Below are 18,844 nucleotides of genomic sequence, written 5' to 3' on the forward strand. Positions count from 1 at the left end.
TTATTTGTTTTTATTTATATTTCTTCAATTTTTCTCTGTGTTAATATTGTTTCTATTTTGGGTTTGTCTGTACTTGGCAGTTACATTTAATACTGTACATGTATAAGTTTAGTTAATCCGTTTGTTTACTATTATCCATTATTATTTCACTATTATTGTATGTATTATCAGTGTTTGCCTGTTATTGGCTTCTTGCTGTTGGCAAACACTTAAATAAATTAATTGAATTGAATTGAATAAGAGTGTAACATATAGAAATCCATGAATGATAATGTCACAGTTCTTTGTTATCTTAAAGAGTTAATAAGACGTGTATTCCTTATGTGGCATTTTGAGGTACTAGGATCGAATCTAGAAACAAGTTCCGAAGCGATTTCTTTCTTCCAGCCAAAAGCTGAAGCCGTTTCATAAATGGCATTCGTCAATTATCCCTGTAGCTACACTGCGTCAGTTAGCTGTACAGCTAAATATCAAACAGGACACCATCTACGACAGAATGTAATTGGTAATTTCCTTCTAGAATTTATGTCTTGTCAAACATCGTATTCCATCGTGATTTTTCTCATAGCTCATCCACCAGAACAGTTGAAAACACCGAATGATATTCCTGCTCATTATTTCTGTCTAAAATTTTAGACTCTAAAAGAATTATTTTAAAATTAATTTTTAATTATCACATGCTACAGTGAAAAAAGAATAGAGTATATAAGGCCTTCTTTTGTTGCAAGAAATCACAGTCTGCACTTCTGTCGCCTTAAGACCTCGCGCTGTACCCTTCTTCCATTCCTGGCTCAGTCATGCCAGATTCAACTCTTCCTTTTCAGTCGCGACCTCAACATTTTAACATGAGTGTACGTCATAAATTAGGACAGGTAAACAACTAAAAGTGGTGGAATCAGCACCACAGAGGCGCCTCAATGAATGTTTTCCGATCGCCGATAATAACTTTATTACATCAAGAAGCATGTAGACAAAAAATAAAAAATACCCCTCTCCCCTTTAGAATCATAACGCACTCCCTATATTTTCGAGTAAATTAGTTTATTTTTCTAGAGAGGGACCGCCAATTTAATAATTTTGAAAGCAAACACTCCAACCTGCTTGATATATCGTCCGATATGGTACAGATTTGTCAACAATAAATGCAAACTTTTACAGCCCTCGTGATCCAGCCATGAGCATGGTCACAGCGACATAAATGACGCACGCTTAGATGTTTTTGATCTAACTCTGAAAAGTATTCTTCCAACTCCACGTGTGCTCTGATTGTGGAGACTCTGGTAGCAAGAAACGGTGGGTTTGACGGAGTCTGCACATGACAAATATCTGGTGGTAGTCGTCGTGAAAATGTTCCCACATATTCCTCTTGTGAAGACATTTTATAAATGTTGTACTTTCAAAGCGATTTGCAAAGCTAAATCTGTAATACATTAATCATCAAAAGAAGACCTACTCCCGTCAACTTTGACGAACATACTACGCTAGTAATAATAACAATGATGAACTCAAATATACATTACCCTCACTGGAGAAAATTTAGGAATTTGAAATTCTTGGATCAAATCTCGATATAGCTGATCTACAGGAGTTTATTTTGTTTACACGTAATATTTCCATTAGAGCAATTTATGCGCATACCAGATGTTTTGTACTTTTAATGAGTCAATTACAAAGACGCTTTATAATGAGTTGAATTTGAGTTACTTCGTTTTCTTTGCAGCTGGGTGAAATAAACTGATTTTAACTAAAAAAATATAAAGAAAATAACAGTCTCGTGGTAGAATCGAGTTGATACGTGTTTTCTAGGGTTTAGTGTTATGTTTCTCGTCCGTACCTTCTCCGACTGCTTTAAATTATAGCGCAAAATCGTTTTTATTTCTAGTTCATACAATATCCCGAGAATTCTATTTTTTTCTTTATTTCTCAAGTTTAATTTGTTGACATTTAATTTTGTATAAACCAGATTTAAAGTACCTACAACCGACGTACAAAGGCCAAATAATAATATTTTTCAACATGTAAACTCGCTTGGAAAACCTTTCTGTAATTTAAAGGATAGCTGATGCAGAACTTTTGGCCATTAAAATATCGATTAACAAACTCATCACCTCAGATGTTAAGGAAAGGCATCAATCTCACTGTTTTGTCTGTCTGTGTGTATTTTATATCTTATCTGATTCTCAGTGAGAATCAGCTGGGAAGGTTATAAACCAGTATGGTTTATATTAAGTACTGAATTTTATCACCTTACTGTGAGGGTATACCGCTGTGCCATAAGGTTTTTCGGAGTACAGCTCGCCACATCATTTCTCCAACACCGTTAAAAATTGTAATCATTTTTTTTTAAAAAAATACACTATTTAAGTCCTTGTCAGCATAAAATATTAACAAAATTTTCAAAGGAAGTATTCGTCAATAAATACAAATTAATATTAATATTATTATTCTTTAAAAACCGTACGGTAATTACATGTACCATCTTCTTCGACAGTTAGTAACCCTGCGTTTGTTTTAAGTGTTTCGTATAATTCTCAGAATAAACATCGTTAAGTAGCTGATCTTTGCAATGGTGAAGAGTTGTTTTCTTTGCAGTACGAGTTTCGGTTTTTTAAAGGACTTGTCAATTGACGCTACATAGTCTGATCTACTGACAGCGTCATTAAAAAATGTAAGTAAGTATTTCAAAATAGGTCAGTACTGATTCCTCTTCCTCTCGGTTCATCATTCGTACCTAACCTTACATTGTACGTCACATAACGAATGGACGATAATGCTTCTTTAAACAAATCATGAAATTGTCTCAAAAGACTGTACATAACCTCGCTAGTCACACAATATAGTAAAATAACAACATAAATACTAGTCATTCATATAAGCATATAAATTGAAGTTAATATTTACAAACACAAAACCACAGAATTCAACTTTTTAAGAACAATGCTAATTAAGAGAATTATAGAAAAAATGCTGAAGACCATAGTTGCACATAACACATATGTAACTGTATGTGAAGACTCCATTCTTCTACAGTAATAAGAATCAGTAATAATTACACGTGAACCCCTCGACTTCACTTCTGGATCAATTTCCATTTCCTGGAGGCGTCACGATTTTCACCAACCTACTAAAATTATAAAAAAAAAATGTAAAGAAAAATTTGAGCTATTAGCTGCTTACCATTATGGTTTGGTTTTAATGCCTTCCTTGTTTTCTCCTGTAAATATAAAGTAACCCCCCCCCCCATTAATGAGATACCCAAACCCTTTACCTTCTTGTCCCAGCTGCCGAACCCATCAAACGTCTAACTGTTTGTTTTGATTGGTGAGGGGGTTCTTTAATGCTAGAAACCGTTTCCCTCAAGTTACGACTTTGTTAAAGTGTTTTTCAACTCTTTAGTTCCTGGCCGCTGTGTTGGTTATTTCACGATGCTGCTGAGGTTGTGTAACGTTAAGTGGGAATGTAACAGGTTGACTGGCGGGATGGATAGATGGATAACGTGAACCGTTTGTTTTCGGTATGCCCCGTAGGAACAACGCCATTATTTTGCCAGTGATATTTTACCACCTGTGATTATCCAGAAAAAACTTTTTTTTTTAAATTTCTAAACAAATTCAGCACTCTGTCAAAGCAAGTTTTCATCGTGAGTGGAAAACTAACGCCACTGGAGTAAAACCATAATATTTGTAAATAGGCTATAATTATTATTTTGGGCATTTTAAATTGTCTTATTTCACAAACACAACATTTCTAAACTTGGTCAATTTTTGTCGTCTGATGATGGAAATAGTGTCCATTGTCCGAAACGTAGTGTCTGAAAAATCTGAGACAATAAAGAATGTCGAACACAATAATCATGTTGTGGTAGCTTACCATCGTCAGAATAATTTATTCTCAGCAAGAAAATCTGTGCTAAAAGTGTGAAACATTATTGAAAACTGTTCATATGTTACACTTTGCAAATATCTGAAAATATAAACTCGTTTCGCATCCTAACTATTTTGCGTAATTCATATCTTCTCAGTATAAAAAAGAAGCATCAAAGTGTTTCCTTTATATTTACCACACGTTCGTCGATTTATATTATTTATAGGAGTATTAACAAGTTTAAAGTACTTTGTGCAATTAATTTTTGTATTTCTTAAAAAGCAGTCCCGATATACGCCATGTTGGTCGTTTAGGGGGGGTGGGGGGAGAAGAGGTACAGCTCCTATTAAGAAATTCTAAACGATTTTTGAGGGACATTTTGTGTTTTGCAATTTGCTAATCATAACTCACAGAGAAAGCGTTTTGTAAAGTCATGTATACATGTGTTAAAGAGGGATTGATTAAACATTAATATGCACATTTGAATTAGATGAAGTGCTATTACACTGTTCATTACAGTTGTTATCAATACTGTAATTTACAGCAACTAGTGAAGTGTGGCGTATCAGCATGGAAATTGTAAATGACTACCTTTAACAAGATCTGACAGATTGTGAGACGCGGTGTGGGGTCAGCTTGTTTGGCGCACGCGATCATGGCGACCCCTTCGCTCCGTGTCTACAAACTCAGTCGGAAATATTCCCTCCACAAAAGATGCAACGTTAGTTCCGCACTAGCCATAATTTGTATTAAAACTTTTTGTTATTACTGATGAATTCCTTAGCCGCCTAATATTCGGGTAAAATGACACGTTACATTGTTTTCATTTTGTCTTAATTAATCAGGTTAAGACACTAGCATTTTTTTTAGATTTAACAACGTAACTCTGACACATCTAGAGTCTGCATACAATAACTTCAAGAACATGTAACATGACATAAGGATCTCTTACTAATGACTCTTCTCTGAAGCGTCCTTTTAGGCTGAATGAGATTTGAGTTTCTCACTGCACTGAAAATGTCAGTTATGGTCTTCTGGGTCGCAACATCGTATGAACTTACAGGTGAATACCAACGTTTTGAAGAAGCATGCTGCCTCCATCGTCAGGGTTGAAGATAGAGGCAGTATGTTTCTCCGTTACGTGATTTCCTACCTAAAAGTTCACAGCGGTATCGCTACCCCGAAGACCATAACCGACATCAGTTTAGGCTATTGTTATTGAGGTACATTTAGATGAATTGTTTTCTTTTACGCCGTGTAGTCTGGAAGAAGTTTACCGACGTTTCAGAGGTCCTTGCTGCCTCTATTGACTTTATAACGGAGGCAGTAGGACCTTTAAAATGTTAGTAAACTTCTACCAGACTACACGGCGCTACATCTATGAAAACAGCCATCTTCGTACTCACCGCCGTGAGAACCTCAAATCCTACCTACTAATTTATATATTGGACCCCACAGAGTGGATATTTCGTATCCCAGCCAAGGAAGGAAAGGTAAAAAGGGATTTTTCTCCCTTTTCAAGGTCCCGAACATGCACGCCGTAATTAAAATTGCATCGGATGATAGACGTATAAAATTGATTTTCGTCAAAATTCTGCACCGTAGGAAATTATTATAATTATTAGTACAATAAAAAGGGCAAAATAGTCTGTGGAGGTCGAAAACACACGGTAGGTTTTGTAAGAAATGTTTACAATGTGTAGGCTACATTAATGACTCGAGGCTCAAGATATTCGTATTAATACCCTCTTATACCTGCCGTTGACAAACTTTTCTCAAGACACAGTTGCTTTTGCACCCATCATCATAAGATTTTGTTTTGTCGGCGGAAAGAATTTCTGTAAAACGTAAGGACGTGTTTCCTGCTCTATAGATTCGTACGTCCATTTGTACTCTGACTTCAGCTTCATTACACCATATTAATTTAATTTATATTTGTCTTCATACAGCCAAATCCCATGACATTTTAGACAAGTGTTGGAGTCTATTGTGGTGTCTGGCGGAGTCTACAGATGTTGGGAATCGAATCTGAAGTTTGTGCTGGTGCGTTTGGGAGGAATCTGGCTTCAGTAACCGCGAAGATGATTTTTAAAAGAAATTTGTTTTAAATTCTGTACTTTCGTATACGATTTTCAAAGTTAATGCTGCAATAAACTGTATTACTGTTCCAACACAAAAGAGATTAATTGCCGTCAGCTTCGACTGATTATTCTTAGTCAATACTGTAATGCTCTGTGAGGATGGCAGTTTGAAGATGGGGAGGGGGTTAGTAACCTATCCTTAGATCGTGGCGAGGCAACAATGCTACGAAATGAGAAGAGAATGATACACGTATCACACTTTGACGTGTTTATTTAGTGTTTTAAAGATCTTACCCGACGCTGACTTCTCGTCTCGCTCCATAGAAGCTGTTAGTAATGAAAACATTGCATGTATAGAAGTCTTCACGCAGATCGATGGTCAAGGTCAGACCAGATTTACTTTCTCTTCAGTTCTTGATGAACAATTAGCTGTAACCAAGGACTGTAACAATGAAAGGGTGCACGGTCGCTGAAAACGAAGGTGGGAAATCACGACGTTACAGAGGTCTCTATAAGAGTAGCCCGTCCCCAGCTGCAACTCGGCATCACCCAAGGGCGAGTGATCCATCCTCGAATGTTCATACAGTATTTATTTATTCATTTTATCTTCTTTATAAGAAAAACATGCACAGGTCACCGCGTACCCGAAGCTGTAACAATATTCACCCTGAAGATGGGGGAGGGCCACGGAACAAGACAGTTTTTTACGTGTTAACGCTTTGCGACTTTCGTAATTAACCAACGATAAGTCTTGTTTTTGACTTGTAAATGCTACTTAGTTACACTTTGAAGTAAAAATGTGTTTTTAAGTCTCGGTTATCTCATGCTTCTTAATTTTATCATATTAACAGTAACCAAATTAAGAAAGATGGGATGGTGAAGAACGTAGCGTGAATCGAAACTAGATTAATTAAGTGGTGAATGGAAGATACTACACAAATAAGGGCCTTATTTGTATAAGTTCTTAGTATTGTGAAGATAAAGTAATACAAATGAGGGAATAAATAGGTAAAATGTTGTTTCTAGAATGAGGGGGCATATGAACTGCAATGAACTCGCTGAGTGTTGTGTCCGGTGGCGTTGTTTTGTGATAACGATGTTTAACCCTCGGGTTTCACAACCAGTTCGTTATTAGTTTGTAAAAGGAGCCATTTTATAATGCATCGTGGTGGGAAGGTCTCGACTTTAAAAATGCGTAAAGACGTTGTGACAGACAATTGACAGTCCATAGACGTTCAGTCACTTGGTAAAAATTATGTAACTCGAGCCCCGAAAAAGCAAGTTGGACAGTTTTTTAATGTAACCTGTTGCAACATTGGTGTCACCCAAAATTTAAAAGTGGAACAAAAGTTAAGTGCTTTCTAAACGAGGATTGTAACACGTTCATGAAATTAAATAATAAAAAAGAAGTTTGAGAACCTAATCCAGTTTGTGTGCTTGTAACTTGAACCGAATATTAGTTACCGGATCTGCCACCCTCCAAAATAAGTTAACATCTCGTTTAGTCATGCAAGGTGAAGTGTGCGAGCACAAAATGTTGGGATCTTATTTTTGATAAAAATGTAAATGTTCCGTTAGCGTTATTTTATACACTTTCTATTCTGTTTAAGATTTCACGAATGAACATAAAGTTTCTAACGGTAATTGTACGGATATAAGTCTGTATGATATATCTCGGGCTAAGCTGTCAGGTGTTATAAAATTATGAATTATCGTATTGTGGATTATGAAACGACGTGTAGTTATAAATGTGGTAGCCAAAATTTCGGAAGTACTTTTATCTTCCATCTACCCTGAAGGTAAAAGAAATATCATTTCAAAAGTTGATAACCACCTAAGACATTGCAAGTAGTGACGAATCCATTCGCCATCAGTAACATTTCCGGAGCTCCTGATTTTGACTAGATGGCTATAGTAATCAAATGATTTGAAACAAAATGGTGTAGCTGTAAAGTGTGTGGGCAACTAATATGTCATATTTTCGTTGATTCAGGCAGGCATGCTGGATGTTATGTTAAATAATATAGGATCTGTGAATGCAGTTTTGTACGTTATTTATTTATTGTCTTTCACGATCGTGTATAGTGATGTTACAGGCCCTCACCTCTTTCAACAAATACGAAATCTTTAATTACCATTACTTCCAACAGAATTACCTCTGAATGGCCAAGAAAATCGTATGTAGTTCGAACTTTATCTTACCCATTAACTAACTGATTAATTAACTAACTCCATGGAGCGGAGTCGATTTTAAGAAGCTAATAGTACTCTCAGCTAGTCAAGAAATTACTCAGCTTTATGGAACAAAAAAGTTTATTACTGTGTTCACAAATGCCAACCGCTGGTCTTTAGCTAGAATCAGATGAATTCTATCCAAAACCTCCAATACTATCCCTAATATTCATTTTAAAATTATTGTTCTATCTACGACTAGGTATTCCAAGTGATCTCTTTACTTCAGAATTTCCAACTAATTTTTTTATGTTACAATCTAACTTCACCAAACCCTATTATTACTGGTAATGAAATTTCTATGTTTCTGAAGGACGTAGAGAATTTCCTGAGGGATCACATTCAGACAACTGGTAAAGTTTCGTTTCTCATATAATAGAACCAGGTTTGCTGTTCTAAATCGTCGGTATTTGAGGAATACAGCATACGCCCTTCCTCGAGTAATCCAACATTTTACAGTCTAATGAACGGTGACCTTGCGAATTGCATGGTCCATGTTGGAGAAGGTCAGAGACCACCGTAAGAGACATTCGGCCCTTATCAGTATCATCTCACACCAGCACCAAGACTGCCATGTTGCTTGGACAGGCGAGAGATCACAAAGTGTGAAATTACATACATCGCCATAACCTGGCGAGTCGGATATTAACAAACCTGGCTCCCCCTATCTAAATAGTCAATTGGTGGCGATTCCACTCCAACCCTTAAATGGAGACAGTATGTTCCTCCGAAACGTTGGCGTCTACTTACGAGTCTGCATGTACTACTAACACCTCAAAATCTCAAACGTTGAAAACAAATTTTAAAATTATGGCTTTTAATTGTCCCTCTTACGGAAACGCGTACGCACACACAACTTTACGAATGAAGTCTTTTCCTTTCCAAAACTGTTCTAATCATCCCTGTACGGTGTTTGGATGTGCAGGTTTGCCTTATCTTCAACTCTGTCATCATCATATTTTAGGATATTAGCCTCACGGTGCAACAACCCAGAAGACAGCCATATTTATGCAGATATTCACATAGAATACCCCAGCTGAGATTGGAATCACCTCACGCATGTTACCGCTTCTCTGTTAGGGTGAGATTGTTATAGAACTATCTTACTCAGTAGTATAAACCTGAATAAAAAAATTACAGGTAGCAAGGTGAAGAATGTGACGCTAATTAAAACGCATAATTAACACAGATTGGATTCGAGGTCGCAGAATACAAACAAAAAAGGGGTCAACTGCTTAGAAGCCCAAATTACATTAATTTTAAACATATTGGCAAAATAACCTTACATAGCTTGCAAAGCAATCACGTTTTGTCTTAATTTATTTCAATATTGCGTGATTATAACTATAAATACCAGAAACACCCATTTTCAAATTGGCCACCCAAGTGGACATCATCAGTAGTGCTACCAAAATACGTACTACGTCAGCTTTTAATTATGAGACATGCAATGATTTTGTAGTTAAATTACGTGCATCCTTGATTTGAATACAACAGTAAAATTTGATTTTAATTTACTTATCTTGATCCTTCAGTAATTTATCTTAATGTAAACACATGTTCGTGGTTCGAATATCATCTGTGCTTATGTCTCTGGTCGTTTTATTATTTTACTTACCTTTAATATCGTGACATATGGAATCTTCAAATGGCCGAAGTTTGGCAATACCATACTGCAAGACAAATATGTAAATAAATGTTTTTTTTGTATTTCAATGAAAATTTTGGTGGCTTTGCGGAATCGTGACATTCATGACATTTCTTCGAAAGTAATCCCGTCGGGTGCCATCATAATTCAAGAGAAGTCATTACATACACTAACAGTTGTAGAACCAAATATGTTATAAGAAAATTATGGCATGACAGAAAACACGATTTGACTAAGTCATGAAGCCCTTTTGAAGGGTGTCTTACATAACTTGCACGCGCCAACATGATAGCAGTTTCAAATGATAGGTTTACAGAATCTCATCATAAAAATTAAACGAATTCAACATTTAGTCTACAGAATGATAATAGCTTAGAACGGAACAAACATCGAAGACAGAGTCCTGTGCATGCACGATGGGAACTAATCGTGTGATCGTTAAAGTCTCGTTACAGGCGTAGAGATAATCTTGTTGCTATAAGAGGCTTGCGTTTCGAAAGAAATTAATTAACAACTAATGAAACATTCATTAAGTTTGGGAAACCGAAAACAAACAGAGGGTTTACTTCACCCTACTATTTATGCAAGCTTTGATTTGATTTCCATGTTAGCCAAGACCGAAACAAAACCACACTGCATTTAAATATTCTTACTATACTAAATATATGTTATAAAAGAATCGTGTGTAATGATACTACGTTTGTAGAAAAGCTTATAGTGAGACTCATTTAAAATGATTCACAACCGCTCAGAGCGCTTAACCTCAATTTATATGTTGGTTTAGTTTTGTAAAATTAGGGCAAACTATCTTTAAATACATATATTTAAAGTTATTTTACTTTTACAACCGTGAAATTTTGTAAACGACGTTTTAGTGATGTCTTCATCATACAGTCATTATGACCACACGTAAGGTAGAAGTTTCAGGTCCACACACATTGTCAAGGATCATTTCGATTATATTAAATGTGTGTTATTAACCTTTTCAAATTTAAGAAATTAAGAATAGGCAGACTTCAGGGAGTGGTAATTTCCTGCAACATAAAAATATAAAAATAACGGTTCCTTTATTTATGTCCAATGTTTGGTACGTGTTTTTAGTTTTTCATGACAACAAACTCAGAGATATTTGTTGTAAATCTAGGCTTATATTCAAGACACACGTCAAGTAAAGAATATAAAATTTTAAAAGAAACAGTGCACGTTTTTTTGTTCGTGGAGATAAATAAATTGGGTATCACAGAGAAAATTTAAAGGTTTTGTGGGTGCTAAAGTAAATTCTACAAATAAAATGATTACTTCTCTTTATATTGCATCAAGGAGAGGTCCTCATACTACGTCTTTCAAGTTCAAGACACTCAAATAAATTACAATTTTCTGAAAGTTTCTCTGACACTATGACGATGCAATTTTCTAGCTTTGAAAAGTTTATAAACCGTTGTTCGTTATTCATAATCATTTACCTTTTCTCACGATACTGTAGGTAAGTTGACAGCAAACAGAAGAACTTACACATCTTACTATAGCCGGAGACTTGCTTCAAGTGCTGCTTTGTAATATGAAGACGGTTGAGAGCACTTGGTGTCCAGATAACAGACACTTGAATCACTTCGAAGGGTAAAACATGCGAGTTATACTATTTAGACCTACATAATGAGTCTGAGTTCTTTCGAAAACAACATTTTCTTCATCCTTATGTGCCGATAGAATCATTTCTCAGCAATTACCTGACACCCTGTCAAGCCGTTTGATATAATTTTGCGCGCATCACAGTTTCATAAAGTTTTAAACCTTCGACTGAACATGTAATTACTAAAGCCATTTGTGACAGATACACAACAAATGGCAATCGCGTAGTATTTTCATATATGGAATATGGCATCAATACTTTGTTTAATTTTGATTATCATTATAACTGACTCCACGAAGCTAATATTCAGTCTACTAGACAGAGTACTGAACGTGTAGTTCAAAAGTACACACTAACAATTCTTTTCTTATCCTGCATACGTTTTTGTATAGATTAAAATGAATAAATTACCACTTACCGAAAAATCTGTACGCACACTGATGCCCGCTACTGCACTGAGTCAGAAAATCAGCGTCGGGTAAGAGAAGTTCTTAAATAAGAAGTTAAATTCATACAATTTTTTATCTACACTAATCGAATTTCAGTTTTGCATAAATTTTGTTGGGTCTATCGCATTGTTCAACATAGCAAGGTGTATAAAATTACAGTCTAGGGACAGAAAACATTCTTACATCTCGCAAAAAGACTACTTTCAATACAATAAAAGCATACAGCTCGCTTTGCCATCCCGACATCCAACAATAATAAGACACGTCTAGTTTCTCTCCTAGGGCAGTAAACTACTGAATGTTTTTGGCAGACACTTTGTAAGCTCTTACCCACCTTTCCCATAAGGTTTCTCTACATTTCTTTCTAGATCAACTTCCTTACTAATATCTAATAGAGCATGCGCAGACATGGTTATTATGATAGCAAAAACTTTTTTTTTTTACACGACATAAGGGAAGTTCGCAATACTTTGCCATATATCCCACTTTGATCAGCAGGCCGAGTCACTGTTACAAGAACCTCGACAAATGTTGATTTTGTAGTTAGAAAACACACGGCTCAAAACATTAAAAACGGCTCCGATATAAATCACTTTGTAGAACTCGACTGACCTACAAAGCCTGCAAAACTAGTTTGTCGTCATGAATTCCTGAGAGGAAACCTCTATTTTCCAAATTGATATCATTAGATTCAATTCCATAAGGTATATTCTGACACTAATTGTTATATATTCACTCCACATGTCAAATCTTACACATAAGCAGCCAGCCGCCTTGTCTGTTTTTCAATTTTACAGCCCAAATGAAGTCTCTCCACAGGGAATATGATTTACACTGTTCCGCCGAGTTACACGGTCGTCATGCGGGCGATTCGTTACGACACTTCACATTTATGAGAAAAAAGGACGTGTATTACCAGTTATATTCCCTTGAAACATAACAGAAGATATCTTTGTCCATTTATTATTGAAGTATGAACATAAATACATGTTCAATTATAAGATAAATTTGCATTTGTTCCTAAATATCGGTGTACGGAGTTCGTAATGTAAAATCTACTCACTCTTAAACTCAGTACAAAATAAAGTTCTCTCTATGTTACTGCTGACAGAACGGAATTTTTACGTTGGTTATGAATCAACAAATTTTACCGACCTATGAATCGGGACTATATTTACTAACATGAACAATCAGACAGCCACTTAACCTTGTTGGCAAAGCAAGGATCTCTGAAACGTCGGAAATAGACCCTTAATCTTACTTCTACATGGTTAAATTACCCCAAAACAGACTTCTCATTAGCGTACTTTAGAATTGTGTTCTTCACAAGCCATTAAAATTTGTGTTAATGTTTTGCAGAAATAAATGGAACCTGAAGGGAAGAGACAATTTGTAAGACCTAGACGTAAATGGGAAAACAATATAATTTATCTTAAAAACAGTGTAGAGAAATGTGATCTATATTTAATTGGCTCAAGTTAGTTACCCATGTGCGGGCTCTTGTGAAAACAGTACTAGAATTTGTGTTCCACAAATGTGGGTTAACTTGATTAACGGGCCAGTCCTCTGCTCTTAAAAAGAGACTGAGCACAATGGAGTTAATTATTACAATAAGTCAATTGCCAAATATAATTAGAACTATCAAGGAAGGGAGTATGAGATGGGTTGAGAATATAGCCCGCATGGGAGAGAAGATGCATACAGGGTTTTGGTGGCAAACTAGAAGGAAAGAGACCGCTAGGATCACCTAGACTTAGACGGGAGGTTTTATTAAACTAGATGTTAGAGAAATAGAATGTGGTTGTATAGACTGGATTCACCTGGCATTGGATAGAGAACAGTGATAAGCTCTTGTGAACACGATAATGAAATTTCGTGTTCCATAAACTTTTTGAAATTTCTTGAGTGGCTAAGTAACTGTTGGCTTCTCAGGAAGGACTCGGCTCCATGGAGTGGATTTCAGATACGAGAATTGTATCTTTAAATTTATCTAGATTTAGCTCACTGTCAATTATATTGTTATAGACAGGAAGAGACAAAGGACTCTCTTCTTTCGCGATGATGTCCTTGATCTTAACAACTAACCTCTGCCAGTTTTCACTCTCTCTTTCCTCTGTTATTATGATTGTTCTGATGAGCGACTCAGCTATCTGGTCGTTTCTTTTCAATCAACCTTCCCTCCCGCCCGAGATGCCAGAATCATTGTTATTTGGACGTTCGGCTTCTACACCGCAACACAACAGTCCAGATGTCGTAATTGAATCTTACGCGAATCGCAAACCCAAAGATTCGCCTCTTGGTTTGATCTCGCTGTTTGGAGTCTGTCAGCAAATGACATTATAAAGCTTTCTATTCTGTACTGTAATGATTGCAGACTACCCTGAATATAAGGCGGCATATGAGAGTGTTCATCGAAGGCCGTATGAAGAGATTTTGTTTGTTTCTTACACTGTTTAAACGACAGTGTATGAAATGTCAATATTCTGTGGCGTCGAATGAGGAATGTTATTGGAAAAACTGTTTAATTTTAAAAATTTGTATATAAGCGTATTTAAAATTTGTTGTTCATAGTTGTCTAAAAGTAATACTAGTTTTATTTACACAGAAAATGTATTGTTGTATGTTTATTTTTAACCCTTGGTTCTTTATTTTTGCAGATAATTATTCTAGTGTGTTTTATCATAATTAAAATCTGAAATTTCGCTAGATTGCCCATGAACTTCTTGCCACGGAGACGGTGGAATATAATTTGCAGATATAACTCAGGATAAAAATAAAAAGCCCTCAAATTGCCGAATACGGGTCACCTAAGGCTTTGGAAATAATCTTTGTTTCCGCAATGACTAGTTAACGAGAATCTTTAATATGGTGAATATAAATATTTACCTTTAGATAAGTCAAAATGGCTGAATGTTTTATGAATTGTAAAATATTTCCAAAGGTCTCTTCATTTGAGAACTGAAGAAATAGAACGTTTAGGAAAATCGACTTACTTCTGTCCTCAGATAAAAACTTGAACAAATACTTTCTCATTTCACTGAAGTGATTCAAATGAACTCTCAATCGATTAGATTCACCTTTTTATGAGGACCGAATCAGATAGTTTCAGAAATGTTCTTTTCGAATACTATAAGATGGAGAAGTTCAGTTATTCACGAATAATAATTGTTATGTTATTGACTCTTCTATGTTGTCGTGATATTATAAAAAAAACCTTTGTCTCCCTAGGACAATGAACATTATTTTATTATGAACGTAGCCCAAATTATTATAATTATTAACATTATTTTTCTATAAATGACTTTTTATTTTACTCTGTCTTACAGTAAGGAACGACCACAGAAACCATGGTACAACTGTAACTTCAATATGCTCTTCAGAATTCTAAAAAATTCATGGTGGTGTATACTGTCTGTGTGGAAGTGAATGCATGGCTTAAATGATATTGTGGGTAGATTCTGGAAACTCGGTATTATGTAGACCAGTGGTATTCAACCTGGGGTACGCGAAGACATCTTAGGGGGTACGTGAAATTTAAAAAAATATATATTATTTTATGATAAACACTGAATAATCAGTAATGTAATTTATTTAATTTATTTTAGATGTAGATTAAATACTATGTATAACTTGAATTATACATCAACAACTTTGGGGGTACAAACTTGAGGAGAAATTATATCTGGGGGTACGCGAACAAACAAGGTTGAATAGCACTGATGTAGAACGTTCTCTTAGAATCTGGTAAGTCTGAGTAGGGACACGTTTCACTAGGAGCTGAGTGAAATGAGTTATGTTAGTTTCCAAACTACTGTATACCATCTACCGGATGGGTAAGGAAGTAGTTATTGTACATCTTTAATAACAGCGAAAACGAAAGGGGTTTTGGGTCATCACTCATTATTTACCCGTCAGTCCTCGTAGTAATACAATGTAATAGAATTTCTAGGTAAGGAACTGTTTGAGGAATGAGATGGGGTTGGATTGAGGGTGAATGGGTCGAACAGAGGTGTAATAGGGTCTATAGAAAACGGAAGACGCCAATCTTAATTATAACTCTTTGAGAACTATGGGGTTTGACTTGACCATCCCAAGTCACGTGAGGTTGAAATCAAAAGTAAGAAATGAGGACAAGTTAGAATACAAGGCGGCTGGAACACGTGACCCGAAATGACATCGATGACTGAGGCAGCGTTATTGTACCATGGCAGGATTACGAAGACTTGGTTTAGTTTTTTGTTACCATGGTAATACAACTTAATGTCTTCACTTGACGAGATATCTTAAGGAATTTAGTATTATGTTAACATATTATAGAAATGTAATCAAATGAGAATCTCCCACAAAAATCTCGACGCTGTGTCAAATTGTTCTGACATTTGGCTGAAAATAATTTGGAGAAATTACTAGTGAACTAAAAAATGTACGTGTATGAACCTAAGGGTAGCGAAAGTAGAAATTTCTATTATTACACAGCAAGAAATTTCGTAATTGGTACATTTCACTTAGTACTCTTTGGCTACTAAAGTCTAGGGATGATGACTGGCCTGGGTACATTGCGAAGATAGGGAAGGCAAGACATGCATATGGAATTTCGAAGAAAAATATATTTTAAAACTTCCACTTTGAAGACAAAAAAGAAGATTAGAGAAGAGTATTTGAATATGCCCAAGGAAGATAAATTTTGTAAATATTAGGCTGTTCGTAATGACTCATGATCGTTTACAGTGACAAGCTTAGATAATAGGTATTGAAACTTTGAGTGTTTGTTAATTTGTTTAAAGTTTTAGTCCAATTGTGAGTTTTTATAAACACTGAGATGAAGCTTCAGGTTTTATAAAAGAGGGAATTTATTGTTATGCTGAATGACTATCAATCTGAATAACTATCGAATTTTCAAAAAGATTCTGCACTATGACGTTAGTTAATCAGTCAGAGATATCACACTTAATTTAATTGGAAACGAGCTTACTTAAGCTCCTTGTTAAACACTGTGATAAATCTATTAAGGGGAAAGTGCTTGTGGGCGGATTTGGCAGAACAGAAACAGGCCCGAACCATGCGCGATAGGGTGGATCATCCCCGATGAAAAAGTGGACCACCGTCGCCCCTAACCTTCGCTAATTGAATTTTGATTATTAATTTGGTGTATAACAAAAGAGCTCAGACCAGACCAGACATCCCTTTCGCTCCGTTTCTTGACTAACAGGTTCCTTCGTGCAGTAAGGCACGTCGCTCGTCATTTTTCTGCGTCTCATTCGTGTAAAAACTTATTATTTATTTTTTAAACAATGCCTCATTAAATAAAGACGGATTTCAAAATTATTTTTCTTAATCTAGAAATCCTACTTTATCACTAGGAAAGAATGCCCTATAATCTCTCCCGGTCAGACGTTTGGTGTAATAAATATAAGTTTTAAACCCCCTTCCTCACAAATATTTAATATTCTTTCTCCATTCTACAGTGCGTTCCCTGATAAAGATTTTTCCCTGCATTAAGACTAAGTCACTTTCCGAATGAGTGGTTGTACATCTCCATAGGTATTTTCGTTCGCTGACAATTTCAGTTAGGCTACGAACCTATATATTTATATAAAATATTAGCTGTTGGTTATCTGTGCAAGCGGAAAAATTAACTCTACGCGGTGTACTATCTCCACACATGATTAGCTTTGTAAATAATAGATTCTTTGCCGTAGCATATATGAACGTTAATGACGGATTCAAGTTTGCAAAGAACTCGTGTGGAAATTACAGTATGTTCTCTCCAGAATGGAGTGCAGATAGGTCATTCATTACAAGCAGTGAATTCTCTATTTCACGGCTTTGAAACTGATGTCTTACATCCGATGTAGTTCAGAATTCCAGAAGAACAATGTTTTATATGTTTATGGTGTTCTATAAACACATACCGGCTTCATATGATGCTTTCTCAATTACATAGGCTATTATCACAGATGGTGATAGCTGATCATTAGTGTCAATGTCTCCGTTATTTGCTTTAGAAACAGACAGATATAAAAGTGGCTGTCGTGTGATAACAGACAAGCTCTGTCTCTTATTAGAAGAGGCAGTGACAGAGATATGATGCACTAATGGTACAGAAGCCACAAGATAATGAACAACGACCTCATACGAACAAAATACACTTGGAGTAGAATAGAAGACTGTGGAAGATGGCACAATAGAAAGAACCAGACGTCTGTGGAAAATTACAGGTATTTGTAATGCGATCAGATTATCTTTCTTATTTTGGGCGGGCTTAGATCGGCCGTAAAAGACTAAATAATTGGATTGGTCACTCTTATCATGACCTTTTCGACTCTTTCAAAAGTTGTCACTTTTAACTTGCAGCACCAAAATAAGCAATTAATTTAAATGAGTCTTCGAGGCTTTGAAAATGTGTATTGTGGTCTTTTGGGCTGTTACACCGTACAATTATAAAACGTATGTTGATTGAGTGAAATGACATAAATACTAACTGAATCGAGCAAACTCCATTTTGAAAACCACGCTCAGTTAGTCAAGAAAATCCCAGCATTTTACCAAACCAGAAGATTCATTACCATGTTCAAAGAGTCGGATCTCTGGTTTCGTCATACGCCGTAGCCCGCCCCTACGTTTACCGGTAGGGTTTGTTATTGAATCGCGTGGCATGATTTACCCCCCTGCAAAGTTTCAGTTACGAAGGGGAATGTCCGTACACACTTCTAGACGCATGCACTGTAATAACAGTTTATTAATATATAACAACTCTTTTGTGTAAGCTTCATACAATGTTCGATATGAAGTTCTATCATTCTACCACGAGTTTCATTCAAGAGCACTTAAGCAGCTAGTTGTATACTTGGTTCATCAGAAGACTGGTCCTCTCCGCTACAGTATCACATTTGGCGTCAGTTCTACGTTGGTTAAAGGAAGAAGAAATTAGTAGCTGAAT

At 35.9% G+C, this 18,844-nt stretch overlaps 1 protein-coding gene across 6 annotated transcripts in view; it reads left to right on the plus strand.

Annotated features, from left to right (window-relative positions):
• LOC110827189 (transmembrane protein 181) overlaps positions 1-18,844 on the plus strand; it is a 119,971-nt gene that overhangs the window by 35,415 nt on the left and 65,712 nt on the right. The window contains exon 1 of one of the 6 annotated variants that reach the window (XM_087358973.1): positions 18,107-18,122. The exons of the other annotated variants lie outside the window; for them this stretch is intronic. The gene's annotated coding sequence lies outside the window, so the exon portion shown is untranslated. Of the gene's footprint in view, positions 1-18,106; positions 18,123-18,844 lie in introns of those variants that run through there. 6 annotated transcript variants of the gene reach the window in all.

The sequence above is a fragment of the Zootermopsis nevadensis genome, unplaced genomic scaffold (genome assembly GCF_977971745.1).
Source record: "Zootermopsis nevadensis isolate Lab colony 2312 unplaced genomic scaffold, Znev_1.0 Znev_ptg000030l, whole genome shotgun sequence".
Taxonomy (NCBI): Eukaryota; Metazoa; Arthropoda; class Insecta; order Blattodea; family Termopsidae; genus Zootermopsis; species Zootermopsis nevadensis.